Genomic DNA, 20,208 nt, shown 5'->3' with positions numbered 1-20,208 from the left:
CACACACACACACTCATACAACACACATCACACACTTTACAACACACATCACACACACACACTCATTCACACACACACACACACACTGGTATCCACACACACACACACTGAGGGATCTAAAACATCTGGAGGCTGCTACAGGGGAGTTTGACGGCTCATACGAATGGCATGGAAACCATGTTTGATGTCATTCTATTGACTGTCGTTCCAGACATTATTATGAGCCGTCCTCCCCTCAGCAGCCTCCACTGATATAACAGTTTCCCGTTCACAATGTACATTCACTCAGTCAAACATGAAATATCACTTTTCTCCTATGAATTGCTAAATGCTGCTTCTCTTATTGAACTAAGAAAAAACAGACAACAGCTGACAGAGAAAAAAATGCCTTTTATGGGAATGAAAAGTGAACCATTTGTTATGAGATACATCACTTCACAGAATGCCCCCTCAAACGGCACCCTATTCCTTAAATAGTGCACTACAGTTGACCAGGACTCATAGTGCTCATAGGACTCATAGAACTCATAGGGCTCATACAAGTGCTCATAGGACTCTCTGGACTCATAGAACTCATAGGACTCATAGAACTCATAGGGCTCATAGTGCTCATAGGACTCATAGGACTCTCTTAGAAATCATGGGACTCATAGAACTCATAGGACTCATAGCTCTCTGGTGCTCATAGGACTCATACAACCCTCATAGGACTCATAGGACTCATAGGGCTCATAGTGCTCATCCAGGACTCATAGGACTCAGGACTCTTACAACTCTCTAGGACTCATAGTGCTCATAGGACTCATAGGACTCATAGAGCTCATAGGACTCATAGTGCTCATAGGACTCTAGGACTCTTTAGAACCCTCATAGGACTCATAGAACTCATAGGACTCATACAAGTATCCTCTGCTCATGGACTCATAGAACTCATAGGACTCATAGAACTCTAGGACTCATAGTGCTCATGGGACTCATAGAACTCATAGGACTCATAGAACTCTCTGGGACTCTATACAACTCTAGGACTCATAGTGCTCATAGGACTCATAGGACTCATAGGACTCATAGTGTCCCTCCCTCATAGGACTCATAGGACTCATAGAGCTCATAGGACTCATAGTCCCGCTCATAGTATCCCTCATACAACTCTCTGGGACTCATAGAACTCATAGGTATCCACTCATACAAGTGCTCATACTCTCTGGACTCATACAACTCTGGACTCATAGAACTCTGGTGACTCATAGTGCTCATGGGACTCATAGAACTCATAGGACTCATAGTGCTCATAGGACTCATAGAACTCATAGGACTCATAGTGCTCATAGGACTCTAGGACTCATAGGACTCATAGTGTCCCTCATACAACTCTCTGGACTCATAGAACTCATAGGACTCATAGTGCTCATAGGACTCATGGGACTCATACAGGACTCATAGAGCTCTTTAGGACTCATAGTGCTCTTTACAACTCTGGACTCATAGAACTCATAGGATCCCTCCCATAGTTCATGGGACTCATAGAACTCATAGGACTCATAGAACTCATAGGACTCATAGGACTCATAGTGCTCATAGGACTCATAGGACTCATAGGACTCTCTATACAACTCTCTGGTATAGGACTCATTAGTGCTCATAGGACTCATAGGACTCATAGATTTTTCCATCAGGTTTCTCATCCTTTGCTACATATTTCCTCTGGACTCTCTCTGTCCTTGTCCTTTCATAGGACTCTGTGCTCAGGACTCTTTATAGAACTCATTGGATTCTCATAGTGCCTGACCATATGACAGGAAATAGTGACTCATAGGACTCAAAGTGCTCAAATGACTGGATGAAGAAGACGGACAGGGTAAGGAGAACAGTAGTGCTCAGAATAGGAGACTCATTGGACTCTTAGAGCTCATAAAGGGACTCTTCAGTGCTCATTTAGGACTCATATGACTCATGCAGAAGTGATAGGACTTCATAGAGCTCATAGGACTCATAGTGCTCATTGTGATGAAACAGTAGAACTCATAGGACTTTCACAGAACACACACGGACACATAGTGCACATAGGACTCATAGAACTCATAGGACTCATAGAACTCATAGGACTCATAGTGCTCATAGGACTCTGTGTTTGGGAGGACTCATAGGGCTCACCAGGATGTCATATTGCTCATAGGACTCATAGGACTCATAGAACTCATAACACTAGGACTCATAGAGCTCATCAAACATGGACTCATAGTGCTCATAGGACTCTTATAGAACTCAAGGACTCAGAGTGCTTTTATGGGACTGAAAAGTGAACCATTTGTTATGAGATACTCATAGAACTCAAAGGACTATTCTTAAATAGTGCTCAGTTGACCAGGACTCATAGAACTCATAGGACTCATAGTGCTCATAGGACTCATAGGACTCATAGGACTCATAGTGCTCATAGGACTCATAGAACTCATAGGACTCATAGTGCTCATAGGACTCATAGGACTCATAGGACTCATAGGACTCATTGTGCTCATAGGACTCATAGGACTCATAGGACTCATAGGACTCATAGTGCTCATAGGACTCATAGAACTCATAGGACTCATAGTGCTCATAGGACTCATAGGACTCATAGGACTCATAGTGCTCATAGGACTCATAGGACTCATAGGACTCATAGGACTCATAGTGCTCATAGGACTCATAGGACTCATAGAGCTCATAGGACTCATAGTGCTCATAGGACTCATAGAACTCATAGGACTCATAGTGCTCATATGACTCATAGGACTCATAGGACTCATAGTGCTCATAGGACTCATAGGGCTCATAGGACTCATAGTGCTCATAGGACTCATAGGACTCATAGAGCTCATAGGACTCATAGTGCTCATAGGACTCATAGGACTCATAGAACTCATAGGACTCATAGAGCTCATAGGACTCATAGTGCTCATAGGACTCATAGAACTCATAGGACTCATAGAACTCATAGGACTCATAGTGCTCATAGGACTCATAGAACTCATAGGACTCATAGAACTCATAGGACTCATAGTGCTCATAGGACTCATAGGACTCATAGGGCTCATAGGACTCATAGTGCTCATAGGACTCATAGGACTCATAGGGCTCATAGGACTCATAGGACTCATAGAACTCATAGGACTCATAGTGCTCTAGTGCTCATAGGACTCATAGAACTCATAGGACTCATAGAACTCATAGGACTCATAGTGCTCATAGGACTCATAGAACTCATAGGACTCATAGAACTCATAGGACTCATAGTGCTCATAGAACTCATAGTGCTCATAGAACTCATAGTGCTCATAGAACTCATAGGGCTCATAGTGCTCATAGGACTCATAGAACTCATAAAACTCTGTGCTCATAGTGCTCATAGTGCTCATAGGACTCATATGACTCATATGGCTCTCAGGACTCATAGTGCGCATAGAGCTTATAGTGCTCATATGAGTCATGGTGCTTATAGGACTTATTGTGCTCATAGGACTCATGGTGCTTATAGGACTTATTGTGCTCATAGGACTTATATATATGGAAAAGGGTGTCATTTGGTACACTGCCTTTATGTGTATTTGAGTCAGACCTCCTCAACACGGACAGTAAGGCCTCTCCCACTGTCCTCCCACTGCTCTGACACACACACACACACACACACACACACACACACACACACACACACACACACACACACACACACACACACACACACACACACACACACACACACACACACACACACACACACACACACACACACACACACACACACACTCACACACAGCCCTCCTCTTCCTGTGTATCTGGAGGAGTGTTCTGTTTGGGAATTCTTGTCACGGCCACCTGAACAGTGAATGAGTGACTTCCCCTCGTCACTCCACCCAGGTGTAGCAAGTTATAAAGGAGCAGAATGAGCCCACACACAAACTGATAAGGACAAAGAATGTCAAACACACAGAGAATACTGTACACACACACTTGAAGTCTCATTCCACCACCACTCCCAACGTGGACATCGGGACTTCACGACCCACAGGTAAAACACACATTTTAATGTCATTTTAATGAATTATACCAGTCAACATTTCAGTTGGAATTTTTGTAAGTCAACTTTGTGTATTTTAGACTTCATCTTTAGTTAATTTCGCACTGTTTATGTAAAGCATTTGAATGGAAAATGATATGTAAATTGGAGTTTTCTTAAAGTGTGTTCATTAGATAACTACAAGTTATTTTAGTGATATGTACAATGTGATCTGAGATATGGTCAGGACTTCAGTGAGAATATTTCTGTCTCCTCCCTTGTCTCTCTCATGCCTCCCCTTCATTCCCTTGTCTCTCTCATGCCCCCCTTCATTCCCTTGTCTCTCTCATGCCTCCCCCTTCATTCCCTTGTCTCTCTCATGCCTCCCCCTTCATTCCCTTGTCTCTCTCATGCCTCCCTCTTCATTCCCTTGTCTCTCTCATGCTTCCCCTTCATTCCCTTGTCTCTCTCATGCCCCCCTTCATTCCCCTTGTCTTCATTCCCTTGTCTCCCCTTCATTCCCTTGTCTCTCTCATGCTTCCCTCTTCATTCCCTTGTCTCTCTCATGCTTCCCTCTTCATTCCCTTGTCTCTCTCATGCCTCCCCTTCATTCCCTTGTCTCTCTCATGCTTCCCTCTTCATTCCCTTGTCTCTCTCATGCTTCCCTCTTCATTCCCTTGTCTCTCTCATGCCTCCCTCTTCATTCCCTTGTCTCTCTCATGCTTCCCTCTTCATTCCCTTGTCTCTCTCATGCTTCCCTCTTCATTCCCTTGTCTCTCTCATGCCTCCCCTTCATTCCCTTGTCTCTCTCATGCCTCTCCCTTCATTCCCTTGTCTCTCTCATGCTTCCCTCATCATTCCCAACCTCCATTCCCAACAGGCATTTCCATTACAGCTCATTAACCCTGAGTAACCTCTCCTTGATTTGCTCTCTGTCCTTATGTGTCTCTGTAGGCTGCAACAGGTTCACAGAACCAGGAAGATACTTGTTATTGGACTCTGATCATATCTCACACATAGAGAGAGTTATTAGAGACCTCCACCAATCTCCTTGGACCATCAAAACTTTATGCACTGCCATGCAGACCTCCCTCCTCTTGATGGCGCTGTACCTGTCCATTCCAGGGGGCACCCAGGCCTTCAAACCCCTCATCTCAGGAGGGGGCTCGGTCACACACCGTGACATCACACAGAGGGCCGTATTACGCAAAACCGCCGAGGTCTGCCGCGCCCTGGCTGCCGCCCAGGGGCGGGACTTCAGCCTGCCGGTGAGTTGACTATTGGTGAATGATGTGACAGACTGGAATGAGCTACTGGAAATGAACTAATGTTTTGTAATTAGTACTATAATAAAGCAATGGATGTGCTAATAAGACTTTTTTTTCACCAGACTGAAATTAAGTCTCTTACTTGTGTGTTTCCCTTACAAACCAATGAATTAACTGTCTGTCTCTCTCTCCTTTCTCTCCAAAGATTGATGACAGTCTCTCCATCATCAAACTACAGAAGGCCTGCTCTGCAGACTCCTCCTCTTCCTCCCTCGTCTCCACCATCCTCTTCCAGAGCGCCATTGTCAAGATGTACCTTAGCAACGCTCTGGTGGACATGGCATTTGCTCTGAGCAAAGTGAGGATGACAAGATGATGACAAGAATGATGGTGATGATGATGATAATAGTGATGATCATGACAATGATTATGATAATGGTGATTAATGGTGATTATGATGATGATAATGGTGATGATGAATGTGGTGATGATTATGATAATGGTGTTGATAATGGTGATGAGGATGTTAATGATGATCAATATGATGATAAGGATGGCAATTATTATTTGGAGTATGATAATGGTGTTAATGCCAATGGCGATGATAATGGTGACAATTGTGATAACTTTGATGATAATGGTGATGAAAATTGTGATGATTATAATGCTGATGTTGATCATGATGATGATGATAATGGGGATGATGGTGATAATGGTGTAAATGATGATGATGGTGACATGATGGTGGTGATGATGATGATGATGATGATGTGAGCCAGGCGCACCACTTCGACGGTGAGACCTTCCAGGGGGGGCGGGCCCTGATCACGGCGGGGGTGTCGGAGGTCAAGGCCAGCGTCAAACGAGGGAGCTTCTTATTGGCCAGGCTGGCCCTGGGACGAGTCTGTCACACACTACAGGTGAGCTGTGTGTCACACTACAGATGAGGTGACACAGAAACAAGCATGCATGCACACGCACAAACACACACACACACATACTACAGGTGAGAGAGGGAGATGATGAAGACTGTGCTGATACTGTGGAGTTGATTGTGACTGTCTCTCCAGGATTTCTACAGCCACAGTAACTGGGTTGAGATGGGGAACAGACAGCCGTACCGCACTCTGATCAGACCTGACCTGCAACTGGTGAACCTGGCAGGTATTGTGTGTGGAACTCTCTGTAGTTTATTTAAACCACCCCAGATATACCAGCCTATGTCAGCACAATACAGGCAACTACATGCAAAACAGACACGTAGCTTAAACGCCTACATTATAAAGGCATTTGTTCATAAAATAAAGAAACCCCTCCTCGCAGGTTGATAAAGAAGTATTTGGCTGTGTGCCAATGTCAACACCAAACCACTCCCTCTTTGTATCAGTCGACCAACCAGCCTGGAGATAATAGACCTGTCATCGCTTCTACACACTTCACACCGCTCTGTACATAGTCACTTTAACTTTACCTACATGTACATATTACCTCAATTACCTCCACTAACCGGTGTCTCTGCACATTGACTCTGCACCAGTACTCACAGTATATAGGTACTCACAGTATATAGGTACTCACAGTATATAGGTACAACACAGTATATAGGTACTCACAGTATATAGGTACTCACAGTATATAGCCTCTCTATTGTTATTTTACTGCTTCTCTTTCATTATTTGTTACTTAACACTTTAAAAAAAAACTGCACTGTAAAGGGCTTGTAGGTAAGCATTCCACTTTTGTATTCGGCACATGTGACAAATACTATTTGATGACTCCACATACTGTACTCTAACCTGCAGTACTCCTGTTATAACTCCTCTCCTCCCTCTTCTCCTCAGTCTCTCTGTTCTCTCCCTCTCCTCCCTCTTCAGGTGTCAGTACTCCTTTGTAACTCCCTCAACTCCCTCTCCTCCCTCTTCAGGCCCCAGTACTCCTGTTGTAACTCCCCTCTCCTCCCTCTCCTCCCTCTTCAGGCCCCAGTACTCCTGTTATAACTCCCTCTCCTCCCTCTTCAGGCCCCAGTACTCCTGTTATAACTCCCTCTCCTCCCTCTCCTCCCTCTTCAGGCCCCAGTACTCCTGTTATAACTCCCTCTCCTCCCCTCCTCCCTCTTCAGGCCCCAGTACTCCTGTTATAACTCCCTCTCCTCCCTCTCCTCCCTCTTCAGGCCCCAGTACTCCTGTTATAACTCCCTCTCCTCCCTCTCCTCCCTCTTCAGGCCCCAGTACTCCTGTTCTAACTCCCTCTCCTCCCTCTCCTCCCTCTCCTCCCTCTTCAGGCCCCAGTACTCCTGTTATAACTCCCTCTTCTCCCTCTCCTCCCTCTTCAGGCCCCAGTACTCCTGTTATAACTCCCTCTCCTCCCTCTTCAGGCCCCAGTACTCCTGTTATAACTCCCTCTCCTCCCTCTCCTCCCTCTCCTCCCTCTTCAGGCCCCAGTACTCCTGTTATAACTCCCTCTCCCCCTCTCCTCCCTCTTCAGGCACCAGTACTCCTGTTATAACTCCCTCTCCTCCCTCTTCAGGCCCCAGTACTCCTGTTATAACTCCCTCTCCTCCCTCTCCTCCCTATCCTCCCTCTTCAGGCCCCAGTACTCCTGTTATAACTCCCTCTCCTCCCTCTCCTCCCTCTTCAGGCCCCAGAACTCCTGTTATAACTCCCTCTCCTCCCTCTTCAGGCCCCAGTACTCCTGTTATAACTCCCTCTCCTCCCTCTCCTCCCTCTTCAGGCCCCAGTACTCCTGTTATAACTCCCTCTCCTCCCTCTCCTCCCTCTTCAGGCCCCAGTACTCCTGTTATAACTCCCTCTCCTCCCTCTTCAGGCCCCAGTACTCCTGTTATAACTCCCTCTCCTCCCTCTTCAGGCCCCAGTAATCCTGTTATAACTCCCTCTGCTCCCTCTTCAGGTCAAAGTACTCCTGTTATAACTCCCTCTCCTCCCTCTCCTCCCTCTTCTCCCTCTTCAGGCCCCAGTACTCCTGTTATAACTCCCTCTCCTCCCTCTCCTCCCTCTTCAGGCCCCAGTACTCCTGTTATAACTCCCTCTCCTCCCTCTCCTCCCTCTTCAGGCCCCAGTACTCCTGTTATAACTCCCTCTCCTTCCTCTCCTCCCTCTTCAGACCCCAGTAATCCTGTTATAACTCCCTCTCCTCCCTCTCCTCCCTCTTCAGGCCCCAGTACTCCTGTTATAACTCCCTCTCCTCCCTCTTCAGGCCCCAGTACTCCTGTTATAACTCCCTCTCCTTCCTCTCCTCCCTCTTCAGACCCCAGTCATCCTGTTATAACTCCCTCTCCTCCCTCTCCTCCCTCTTCAGGCCCCAGTACTCCTGTTATAACTCCCTCTCCTCCCTCTCCAGGCCCCAGTACTCCTGTTATAACTCCCTCTCCTCCCTCTTCAGGCCCCAGTACTCCTGTTATAACTCCCCTCCTTCCTCTCCTCCCTCTTCAGACCCCAGTAATCCTGTTATAACTCCCTCTCCTCCCTCTCCTCCCTCTTCAGGCCCCAGTACTCCTGTTATAACTCCCTCTCCTCCCTCTCCTCCCTCTTCAGGCCCCAGTACTCCTGTTATAACTCCCTCTCCTCCCTCTCCTCCCTCTTCAGGACCCAGTACTCCTGTTATAACTCCCTCTCCTCCCTCTTCAGGCCCCAGTACTCCTGTTATAACTCCCTCTCCTCCCTCTCCTCCCTGTTCAGGCCCCAGTACTCCTGTTATAACCCCTCTCCTCCCTCTCCTCCCTCTCCTCCCTCTTCAGGCCCCAGTACTCCTGTTATAACTCCCTCTCCTCCCTCTTCTCCCTCTTCAGGCCCCAGTACTCCTGTTATAACTCCCTCTCCTCCCTCTCCTCCCTCTCCTCCCTCTTCAGACCCCAGTACTCCTGTTATAACTCCCTCTCCTCCCTCTTCTCCCTCTTCAGGCCCCAGTACTCCTGTTATAACTCCCTCTCCTCCCTCTCAGGCCCCAGTACTCCTGTTATAACTCCCTCTCCTCCCTCTCCTCCCTCTTCAGGCCCCAGTACTCCTGTTATAACTCCCTCTCCTCCCTCTTCAGGCCCCAGTACTCCTGTTATAACTCCCTCTCCTCCCTCCTCCCTCTTCAGGCCCCAGTACTCCTGTTATAACTCCCTCTCCTCCCTCTTCAGGCCCCAGTACTCCTGTTATAACTCCCTCCTCCCTCTCCTCCCTCTTCAGGCCCCAGTACTCCTGTTATAACTCCCTCTCCTCCCTCTCCTCCCTCTTCAGGCCCCAGTACTCCTGTTATAACTCCCTCTCCTCCCTCTCCTCCCTCTCCTCCCTCTTCAGGCCCAGTACTCCTGTTATAACTCCCTCTTCTCCCTCTCCTCCCTCTTCAGGCCCCAGTACTCCTGTTATAACTCCCTCTCCTCCCTCTTCAGGCCCCAGTACTCCTGTTATAACTCCCTCTCCTCCCTCTCCTCCCTCTTCAGGCCCCAGTACTCCTGTTATAACTCCCTCTCCTCCCTCTCCTCCCTCTTCAGGCCCAGTACTCCTGTTATAACTCCCTCTCCTCCCTCTTCAGGCCCCAGTACTCCTGTTATAACTCCCTCTCCTCCCTCTCCTCCCTATCCTCCCTCTTCAGGCCCCAGTACTCCTGTTATAACTCCCTCTCCTCCCTCTCCTCCCTCTTCAGGCCCCAGAACTCCTGTTATAACTCCCTCTCCTCCCTCTTCAGGCCCCAGTACTCCTGTTATAACTCCCTCTCCTCCCTCTCCTCCCCTCTCCCTCTTCAGGCCCCAGTACTCCTGTTATAACTCCCTCTCCTCCCTCTCCTCCCTCTTCAGGCCCCAGTACTCCTGTTATAACTCCCTCTCCTTCCTCTCCTCCCTCTTCAGACCCCAGTAATCCTGTTATAACTCCCTCTCCTCCCTCTCCTCCCTCTTCAGGCCCCAGTACTCCTGTTATAACTCCCTCTCCTCCCTCTCCAGGCCCCAGTACTCCTGTTATAACTCCCTCTCCTCCCTCTTCAGGCCCCAGTACTCCTGTTATAACTCCCTCTCCTTCCTCTCCTCCCTCTTCAGACCCCAGTAATCCTGTTATAACTCCCTCTCCTCCCTCACCTCCCTCTTCAGGCCCCAGTACTCCTGTTATAACTCCCTCTCCTCCCTCTCCTCCCTCTTCAGGCCCCAGTACTCCTGTTATAACTCCCTCTCCTCCCCTCCTCCCTCTTCAGGACCCAGTACTCCTGTTATAACTCCCTCTCCTCCTCTCCTCCCTCTTCAGGCCCCAGTACTCCTGTTATAACTCCTCTCCTCCCTCTCCTCCCTCTTCAGGCCCCAGTACTCCTGTTATAACTCCCTCTCCTCCTCTTCAGGCCCCAGTACTCCTGTTATAACTCCCTCTCCTCCCTCTCCTCCCTCTTCAGGCCCCAGTACTCCTGTTATAACTCCCTCTCCTCCCTCTCCTCCCTCTTCAGGCCCCAGTACTCCTGTTATAACTCCCTCTCCTCCCTCTCCAGGCCCCAGTACTCCTGTTATAACTCCCTCTCCTCCCTCTCCTCCCTCTTCAGGCCCCAGTACTCCTGTTATAACTCCCTCTCCTCCCTCTTCAGGCCCCAGTACTCCTGTTATAACTCCCTCTCCTCCCCTCCTCCCTCTTCAGGCCCCAGTACTCCTGTTATAACTCCCTCTCCTCCCTCTTCAGGCCCCAGTACTCCTGTTATAACTCCCTCTCCTCCCTCTCCTCCCTCTTCAGGCCCCAGTACTCCTGTTATAACTCCCTCTCCTCCCTCTCCTCCCTCTTCAGGCCCCAGTACTCCTGTTATAACTCCCCTCCTCCCTCCTCCCTCTCCTCCCTCTTCAGGCCCCAGTACTCCTGTTATAACTCCCTCTTCTCCCTCTCCTCCCTCTTCAGGCCCCAGTACTCCTGTTATAACTCCCTCTCCTCCCTGTTCAGGCCCCAGTACTCCTGTTATAACTCCCTCTCCTCCCTCTCCTCCCTCTTCAGGACCCAGTACTCCTGTTATAACTCCCTCTCCTCCCTCTCCTCCCTCTCCTCCCTCTTCAGGCCCCAGTACTCCTGTTATAACTCCCTCTCCTCCCTCTTCAGGCCCCAGTACTCCTGTTATAACTCCCTCTCCTCTCCTCCCTCTTCAGGACCCAGTACTACTGTTATAACTCCCTCTCCTCCCTCTCCTCCCTCTCCTCCCTCTTCAGGACCCAGTACTCCTGTTATAACTCCCTCTCCTCCCTCTTCAGGCCCCAGTACTCCTGTTATAACTCCCTCTCCTCCCTCTCCTCCCTCTTCAGGCCCCAGTACTCCTGTTATAACTCCCTCTCCTCCCTCTTCAGACCCCAGTACTCCTGTTATAACTCCCCTGCTCCCTCTCCTCCCTCTTCAGGCCCCAGTACTCCTGTTATAACTCCCTCTCCTCCCTCTCCTCCCTCTTCAGGCCCCAGTACTCCTGTTATAACTCCCTCTCCTCCCTCTTCAGGCCCCAGTACTCCTGTTATAACTCCCTCTCCTCCCCTCTCCTCCCTCTTCAGGACCCAGTACTCCTGTTATAACTCCCTCTCCTCCCTCTCCCTCCCTCTTCAGGCCCAGTACTCCTGTTATAACTCCCTCCTCCCTCTCCTCCCTCTTCAGGCCCCAGTACTCCTGTTATAACTCCCTCTCCTCCCTCTCCTCCCTCTTCAGGACCCAGTACTCCTGTTATAACTCCTCCCTCTCCTCCCTCTTCAGGCCCCAGTACTCCTGTTATAACTCCCTCTCCTCCCTCTCCTCCCTCTCCTCCCTCTTCAGGCCCCAGTACTCCTGTTATAACTCCCTCCTCCTCCCTCTTCAGGCCCCAGTACTCCTGTTATAACTCCCTCTCCTCCCTCTCCTCCCTCTTCAGGACCCAGTACTCCTGTTATAACTCCCTCTCCTCCCTCTTCAGGCCCCAGTACTCCTGTTATAACTCCCCTCCTCCCTCTCCTCACTCTTCAGGCCCCAGTACTCCTGTTATAACTCCCTCTCCTCCCTCTCCTCCCTCTCCTCCCTCTTCAGGCCCCAGTACTCCTGTTATAACTCCCTCTCCTCCCTCTCCTCCCTCTCCTCCCTCTCCTCCCTCTTCAGGCCCCAGTACTCCTGTTATAAACTCTCCTCCCTCTCCTCCCTCTTCAGGCCCCAGTACTCCTGTTATAACTCCCTCTCCTCCCTCTTCAGGCCCCAGTACTCCTGTTATAACTCCCTCTCCTCCCTCACCTCCCTCTTCAGGCCCCAGTACTCCTGTTATAACTCCCTCTCCTCCCTCTTCAGGCCCCAGTACTCCTGTTTTAACTCCCTCTCCTCCCTCTCCTCCCTCTTCAGGCCCCAGTACTCCTGTTATAACTCCCTCTCCTCCCTCTCCTCCCTCTTCAGGACCCAGTACTCCTGTTATAACTCCCTCTCCTCCCTCTCCTCCCTCTTCAGGCCCCAGTACTCCTGTTATAACTCCCTCTCCTCCCTCTCCTCCCTCTTCAGGCCCCAGTACTCCTGTTATAACTCCCTCTCCTCCCTCTTCAGGCCCCAGTACTCCTGTTATAACTCCCTCTCCTCCCTCTTCAGGCCCCAGTACTCCTGTTATAACTCCCCTCTCCTCCCTCTTCAGGCCCCAGTACTCCTGTTATAACTCCCTCTCCTCCCTCTCCTCCCTCTTCAGGCCCCAGTACTCCTGTTATAACTCCCTCTCCTCCCTCTCCTCCCTCTTCAGGCCCCAGTACTCCTGTTATAACTCCCTCCTCCTCCCTCTTCAGGCCCCAGTACTCCTGTTATAACTCCCTCTCCTCCCTCTTCAGGCCCCAGTACTCCTGTTATAACTCCCTCTCCTCCCTCTTCAGGCCCCAGTACTCCTGTTATAACTCCCTCTCCTCCCTCTCCTCCCTCTCCTCCCTCTTCAGGACCCAGTACTCCTGTTATAACTCCCTCTCCTCCCTCTTCAGGCCCCAGTACTCCTGTTATAACTCCCTCTCCTCCCTCTCCTCCCTCTTCAGGCCCCAGTACTCCTGTTATAACTCCCTCTCCTCCCTCTCCTCCCTCTCCCTCTTCAGGACCCAGTACTCCTGTTATAACTCCCTCTCCTCCCTCTTCAGGCCCCAGTACTCCTGTTATAACTCCCTCTCCTCCCTCTCCTCCCTCTTCAGGCCCCAGTACTCCTGTTATAACTCCCTCTCCTCCCTCTTCAGGCCCCAGTACTCCTGTTATAACTCCCTCTCCTCCCTCTCCTCCCTCTCCTCCCTCTTCAGGCCCCAGTACTCCTGTTATAACTCCCTCTCCTCCCTCTTCAGGCCCCAGTACTCCTGTTATAACTCCCCTCCTCCCTCTCCTCCCTCTTCAGGACCCAGTACTCCTGTTATAACTCCCTCTCCTCCCTCACCTCCCTCTTCAGGCCCCAGTACTCCTGTTATAACTCCCCTCCTCCCCTCCCTCTCCTCCCTCTTCAGGCCCCAGTACTCCTGTTATAACTCCCTCTCCTCCCCTCTCCTCCCTCTCCTCCCTCTTCAGACCCCAGTACTCCTGTTATAACTCCCTCTCCTCCCTCTCCTCCCTCTTCAGGCCCCAGTACTCCTGTTATAACTCCCTCTCCTCCCTCTTCAGGCCCCAGTACTCCTGTTATAACTCCCTCTCCTCCCTCTCCTCCCTCTCCTCCCTCTTCAGGCCCCAGTACTCCTGTTATAACTCCCTCTCCTCCCTCTCCTCCCTCTTCAGGACCCAGTACTCCTGTTATAACTCCCTCTCCTCCCTCTCCTCCCTCTTCAGGCCCCAGTACTCCTGTTATAACTCCCTCTCCTCCCTCTTCAGGCCCCAGTACTCCTGTTATAACTCCCTCTCCTCCCTCACCTCCCTCTTCAGGCCCCAGTACTCCTGTTATAACTCCCTCTCCTCCCTCTCCTCCCTCTTCAGGCCCCAGTACTCCTGTTATAACTCCCTCCTCCCTCTTCAGGCCCCAGTACTCCTGTTATAACTCCCTCTCCTCCCTCTTCAGGCCCCAGTACTCCTGTTATAACTCCCTCTCCTCCCTCTCCTCCCTCACCTCCCTCTTCAGGACCCAGTACTCCTGTTATAACTCCCTCTCCTCCCTCTTCAGGCCCCAGTACTCCTGTTATAACTCCCTCTCCTCCCTCTCCTCCCTCTTCAGGCCCCAGTACTCCTGTTATAACTCCCTCTCCTCCCTCTCCTCCCTCTCCTCCCTCTTCAGGACCCAGTACTCCTGTTATAACTCCCTCTCCTCCCTCTCCTCCTCTTCAGGCCCCAGTACTCCTGTTATAACTCCCCTCCTCCCTCTCCTCCCTCTCCTCCCTCTTCAGGACCCAGTACTCCTGTTATAACTCCCTCTCCTCCCTCTCCTCCCTCTTCAGGCCCCAGTACTCCTGTTATAACTCCCTCTCCTCCCTCTCCTCCCTCTTCAGGCCCCAGTACTCCTGTTATAACTCCCTCTCCTCCCTCTTCAGGCCCCAGTACTCCTGTTATAACTCCCTCTCCTCCCTCTCCTCCCTCTTCAGGACCCAGTACTCCTGTTATAACTCCCTCTCTCCCTCCCTCCCTCTTCAGGCCCCAGTACTCCTGTTATAACTCCCTCTCCTCCCTCTCCTCCCTCTCCTCCCTCTTCAGGCCCCAGTACTCCTGTTATAACTCCCTCTCCTCCCTCTCCTCCCTCTCCTCCCTCTTCAGGCCCCAGTACTCCTGTTATAACTCCCTCTCCTTCCTCTCCTCCCTCTTCAGGCCCCAGTACTCCTGTTGTAACTCCCTCTCCTCCCTCTTCAGGCCCCAGTACTCCTGTTATAACTCCCTCTCCTCCCTCTCCTCCCTCTCCTCCCTCTTCAGGCCCCAGTACTCCTGTTATAACTCCCTCTCCTCCCTCTCCTCCCTCTTCAGGACCCAGTACTCCTGTTATAACTCCCTCTCCTCCCTCTCCTCCATCTTCAGGCCCCAGTACTCCTGTTATAACTCCCTCTCCTCCCTCTTCAGGCCCCAGTACTCCTGTTATAACTCCCTCTCCTCCCTCACCTCCCTCTTCAGGCCCCAGTACTCCTGTTATAACTCCCTCCTCCTCCCTCTTCAGGACCCAGTACTCCTGTTATAACTCCCTCTCCTCCCTCTCCAGGCCCCAGTAATCCTGTTATAACTCCCTCTCCTCCCTCTCCTCCCTCTTCAGACCCCAGTAATCCTGTTATAACTCCCTCTCCTCCCTCTCCTCCCTCTCCTCCCTCTTCAGGCCCCAGTAATCCTGTTATAACTCCCTCTCCTTCCTCTCCTCCCTCTTCAGACCCCAGTACTCCTGTTATAACTCCCTCTCCTCCCTCTCCTCCCTCTTCAGGACCCAGTAATCCTGTTATAACTCCCTCTCCTCCCTCTCCTCCCTCTTCAGGCCCCAGTACTCCTGTTATAACTCCCTCTCCTCCCTCTCCTCCCTCTCCTCCCTCTTCAGGCCCCAGTACTCCTGTTATAACTCCCTCTCCTCCCCTCCTCCCTCTTCAGGACCCAGTACTCCTGTTATAACTCCCTCTCCTCCCTCACCTCCCTCTTCAGGCCCCAGTACTCCTGTTATAACTCCTCCCTCTCCTCCCTCTCCTCCCTCTTCAGGCCCCAGTACTCCTGTTATAACTCCCTCCCTCCCTCTCCTCCCTCTCCTCCCTCTTCAGGCCCCAGTACTCCTGTTATAACTCCCTCTCCTCCCTCTCCTCCCTCTTCAGGACCCAGTACTCCTGTTATAACTCCCTCTCCTCCCTCTCCTCCCTCTTCAGGCCCCAGTACTCCTGTTATAACTCCCTCTCCTCCCTCTTCAGGCCCCAGTACTCCTGTTGTAACTCCCTCTCCTCCCTCTTCAGGCCCCAGTACTCCTGTTATAACTCCCTCACCTCCCTCTTCAGGCCCCAGTACTCCTGTTATAACTCCCTCTCCTCCCTCTTCAGGCCCCAGTACTCCTGTTGTAACTCCCTCTCCTCCCTCTTCAGGCCCCAGTACTCCTGTTATAACTCCCTCTCCTCCCTCTCCTCCCTCTCCCCTCCCTCTTCAGGCCCCAGTACTCCTGTTATAACTCCCTCTCCTCCCTCTCCTCCCTCTTCAGGACCCAGTACTCCTGTTATAACTCCCTCTCCTCCCTCTCCTCCCTCTTCAGGCCCCAGTACTCCTGTTATAACTCCCTCTCCTCCCTCTTCAGGCCCCAGTACTCCTGTTATAACTCCCTACTCCTCCCTCTCCTCCCTCTTCAGGCCCCAGTACTCCTGATATAACTCCCTCTCCTCCCTCTCCTCCCTCTTCAGGCCCCAGTACTCCTGTTATAACTCCCTCTCCTCCCTCTTCAGGCCCCAGTACTCCTGATATAACTCCCTCACCTCCCTCTTCAGGCCCCAGTACTCCTGTTATAACTCCCTCTCCTCCTCTCCTCCCTCACCTCCCTCTTCAGGACCCAGTACTCCTGTTATAACTCCCTCTCCTCCCTCTTCAGGCCCCAGTACTCCTGTTATAACTCCCTCTCCTCCCTCTCCTCCCTCTTCAGGCCCCAGTACTCCTGTTATAACTCCCTCTCCTCCCTCTCCTCCCTCTCCTCCCTCTTCAGGACCCAGTACTCCTGTTATAACTCCCTCTCCTCCCTCTCCTCCCTCTTCAGGCCCCAGTACTCCTGTTATAACTCCCTCTCCTCCCTCTCCTCCCTCTCCTCCCTCTTCAGGACCCAGTACTCCTGTTATAACTCCCTCTCCTCCCTCTCCTCCCTCTTCAGGCCCCAGTACTCCTGTTATAACTCCCTCTCCTCCCTCTCCTCCCTCTTCAGGCCCCAGTACTCCTGTTATAACTCCCTCTCCTCCCTCTTCAGGCCCCAGTACTCCTGTTATAACTCCCTCTCCTCCCTCTCCTCCCTCTTCAGGACCCAGTACTCCTGTTATAACTCCCTCCCTCCCTCACCTCCCTCTTCAGGCCCCAGTACTCCTGTTATAACTCCCTCTCCTCCTCTCCTCCCTCTCCTCCCTCTTCAGGCCCCAGTACTCCTGTTATAACTCCCTCTCCTCCCTCTCCTCCCTCTCCTCCCTCTTCAGGCCCCAGTACTCCTGTTATAACTCCCTCTCCTTCCTCTCCTCCCTCTTCAGGCCCCAGTACTCCTGTTGTAACTCCCTCTCCTCCCTCTTCAGGCCCCAGTACTCCTGTTATAACTCCCTCTCCTCCCTCCCTCCCTCCTCCCTCTTCAGGCCCCAGTACTCCTGTTATAACTCCCTCTCCTCCCTCTCCTCCCTCTTCAGGACCCAGTACTCCTGTTATAACTCCCTCTCCTCCCTCTCCTCCCTCTTCAGGCCCCAGTACTCCTGTTATAACTCCCTCTCCTCCCTCTTCAGGCCCCAGTACTCCTGTTATAACTCCCTCTCCTCCCTCACCTCCCTCTTCAGGCCCCAGTACTCCTGTTATAACTCCCTCTCCTCCCTCTCCTCCCTCTCCAGGCCCCAGTAATCCTGTTATAACTCCCTCTCCTCCCTCTCCTCCCTCTTCAGACCCCAGTAATCCTGTTATAACTCCCTCTCCTCCCTCTCCTCCCTCTCCTCCCTCTTCAGGCCCCAGTAATCCTGTTATAACTCCCTCTCCTTCCTCTCCTCCCTCTTCAGACCCCAGTACTCCTGTTATAACTCCCTCTCCTCCCTCTCCTCCCTCTTCAGGACCCAGTAATCCTGTTATAACTCCCTCTCCTCCCTCTCCTCCCTCTTCAGGCCCCAGTACTCCTGTTATAACTCCCTCTCCTCCCTCTCCTCCCTCTCCTCCCTCTTCATGCCCCAGTACTCCTGTTATAACTCCCTCTCCTCCCTCTCCTCCCTCTCCTCCCTCTTCAGGACCCAGTACTCCTGTTATAACTCCCTCTCCTCCCTCTCCTCCCTCTTCAGGACCCAGTAATCCTGTTATAACTCCCTCTCCTCCCTCTCCTCCCTCTTCAGGCCCCAGTACTCCTGTTATAACTCCCTCTCCTCCCTCTCCTCCCTCTCCTCCCTCTTCAGGCCCCAGTACTCCTGTTATAACTCCCTCTCCTCCCTCTCCTCCCTCTTCAGGCCCCAGTACTCCTGTTATAACTCCCTCTCCTCCCTCTCCTCCCTCTCCTCCCTCTCCTCCCTCTTCAGGCCCCAGTACTCCTGTTATAACTCCCTCTCCTCCCTCTTCAGGCCCCAGTACTCCTGTTATAACTCCCTCTCCTCCCTCTCCTCCCTCTTCAGGCCCCAGTACTCCTGTTATAACTCCCTCTCCTCCCTCTCCTCCCTCTTCAGGCCCCAGTACTCCTGTTATAACTCCCTCTCCTCCCTCTTCAGGCCCCAGTACTCCTGTTATAACTCCCTCTCCTCCCTCTCCTCCCTCTTCAGGACCCAGTACTACTGTTATAACTCCCTCTCCTCCCTCTCCTCCCTCTCCTCCCTCTTCAGGACACAGTACTCCTGTTATAACTCCCTCTCCTCCCTCTTCAGGCCCCAGTACTCCTGTTATAACTCCCTCTCCTCCCTCTCCTCCCTCTTCAGGCCCCAGTACTCCTGTTATAACTCCCTCTCCTCCCTCTTCAGACCCCAGTAATCCTGTTATAACTCCCTCTGCTCCCTCTCCACCCTCTTCAGGCCCCAGTACTCCTGTTATAACTCCTCTCTCCTCTCCTCCCTCTTCAGGCCCCAGTACTCCTGTTATAACTCCCTCTCCTCCCTCTTCAGGCCCCAGTACTCCTGTTATAACTCCCTCTCCTCCCTCTCCTCCTCTTCAGGACCCAGTACTCCTGTTATAACTCCCTCTCCTCCCTCACCTCCCTCTTCAGGCCCCAGTACTCCTGTTATAACTCCCTCTCCTCCCTCTCCTCCCTCTTCAGGACCCAGTACTCCTGTTATAACTCCATCTCCTCCCTCACCTCCCTCTTCAGGCCCCAGTACTCCTGTTATAACTCCCTCTCCTCCCTCTCCTCCCTCTTCAGACCCCAGTAATCCTGTTATAACTCCCTCTCCTCCCTCTCCTCCCTCTCCTCCCTCTTCAGGACCCAGTACTCCTGTTATAACTCCCTCTCCTCCCTCTCCTCCCTCTCCTCCCTCTCCAGGCCCCAGTACTCCTGTTATAACTCCCTCTCCTTCCTCTCCTCCCTCTTCAGGCCCCAGTACTCCTGTTGTAACTCCCTCTCCTCCCTCTTCAGGCCCCAGTACTCCTGTTATAACTCCCTCTCCTCCCTCTCCTCCCTCTCCTCCCTCTTCAGGCCCCAGTACTCCTGTTATAACTCCCTCTCCTCCCTCTCCTCCCTCTTCAGGACCCAGTGCTCCTGTTATAACTCCCTCTCCTCCCTCTTCTCCCTCTTCAGGCCCCAGTACTCCTGTTATAACTCCCTCTCCTTCCTCTCCTCCCTCTTCAGACCCCAGTAATCCTGTTATAACTCCCTCTCCTCCCTCTCCTCCCTCTTCAGGCCCCAGTACTCCTGTTATAACTCCCTCTCCTCCCTCTCCAGGCCCCAGTACTCCTGTTATAACTCCCTCTCCTCCCTCTTCAGGCCCCAGTACTCCTGTTATAACTCCCTCTCCTTCCTCTCCTCCCTCTTCAGACCCCAGTAATCCTGTTATAACTCCCTCTCCTCCCTCACCTCCATCTTCAGGCCCCAGTACTCCTGTTATAACTCCCTCTCCTCCCTCTCCTCCCTCTTCAGGCCCCAGTACTCCTGTTATAACTCCCTCTCCTCCCTCTCCTCCCTCTTCAGGACCCAGTACTCCTGTTATAACTCCCCTCCTCCCTCTCCTCCCTCTTCAGGCCCCAGTACTCCTGTTATAACTCCCTCTCCTCCCTCTCCTCCTCTTCAGGCCCCAGTACTCCTGTTATAACTCCCTCTCCTCCCTCTCCAGGCCCCAGTACTCCTGCTATAACTCCCTCTCCTCCCTCTCCTCCCTCTTCAGGCCCCAGTACTCCTGTTATAACTCCCTCTCCTCCCTCTTCAGGCCCCAGT

The 20,208-nt window shown here is 51.8% G+C and overlaps 1 pseudogene; it reads left to right on the top strand.

Moving 5' to 3' along the window:
* Nucleotides 1-3,912: 3,912 nt before the first annotated feature.
* The window catches only part of LOC135528992 (von Willebrand factor A domain-containing protein 7-like), a 38,175-nt pseudogene continuing 21,879 nt past the window's right edge, over nt 3,913-20,208 (top strand).

Source organism: Oncorhynchus masou, unplaced genomic scaffold (assembly GCF_036934945.1).
Source record: "Oncorhynchus masou masou isolate Uvic2021 unplaced genomic scaffold, UVic_Omas_1.1 unplaced_scaffold_1069, whole genome shotgun sequence".
In the NCBI taxonomy this organism is placed as follows: Eukaryota; Metazoa; Chordata; class Actinopteri; order Salmoniformes; family Salmonidae; genus Oncorhynchus; species Oncorhynchus masou.
This window is presented reverse-complemented; position numbering and strand designations above follow the sequence as displayed.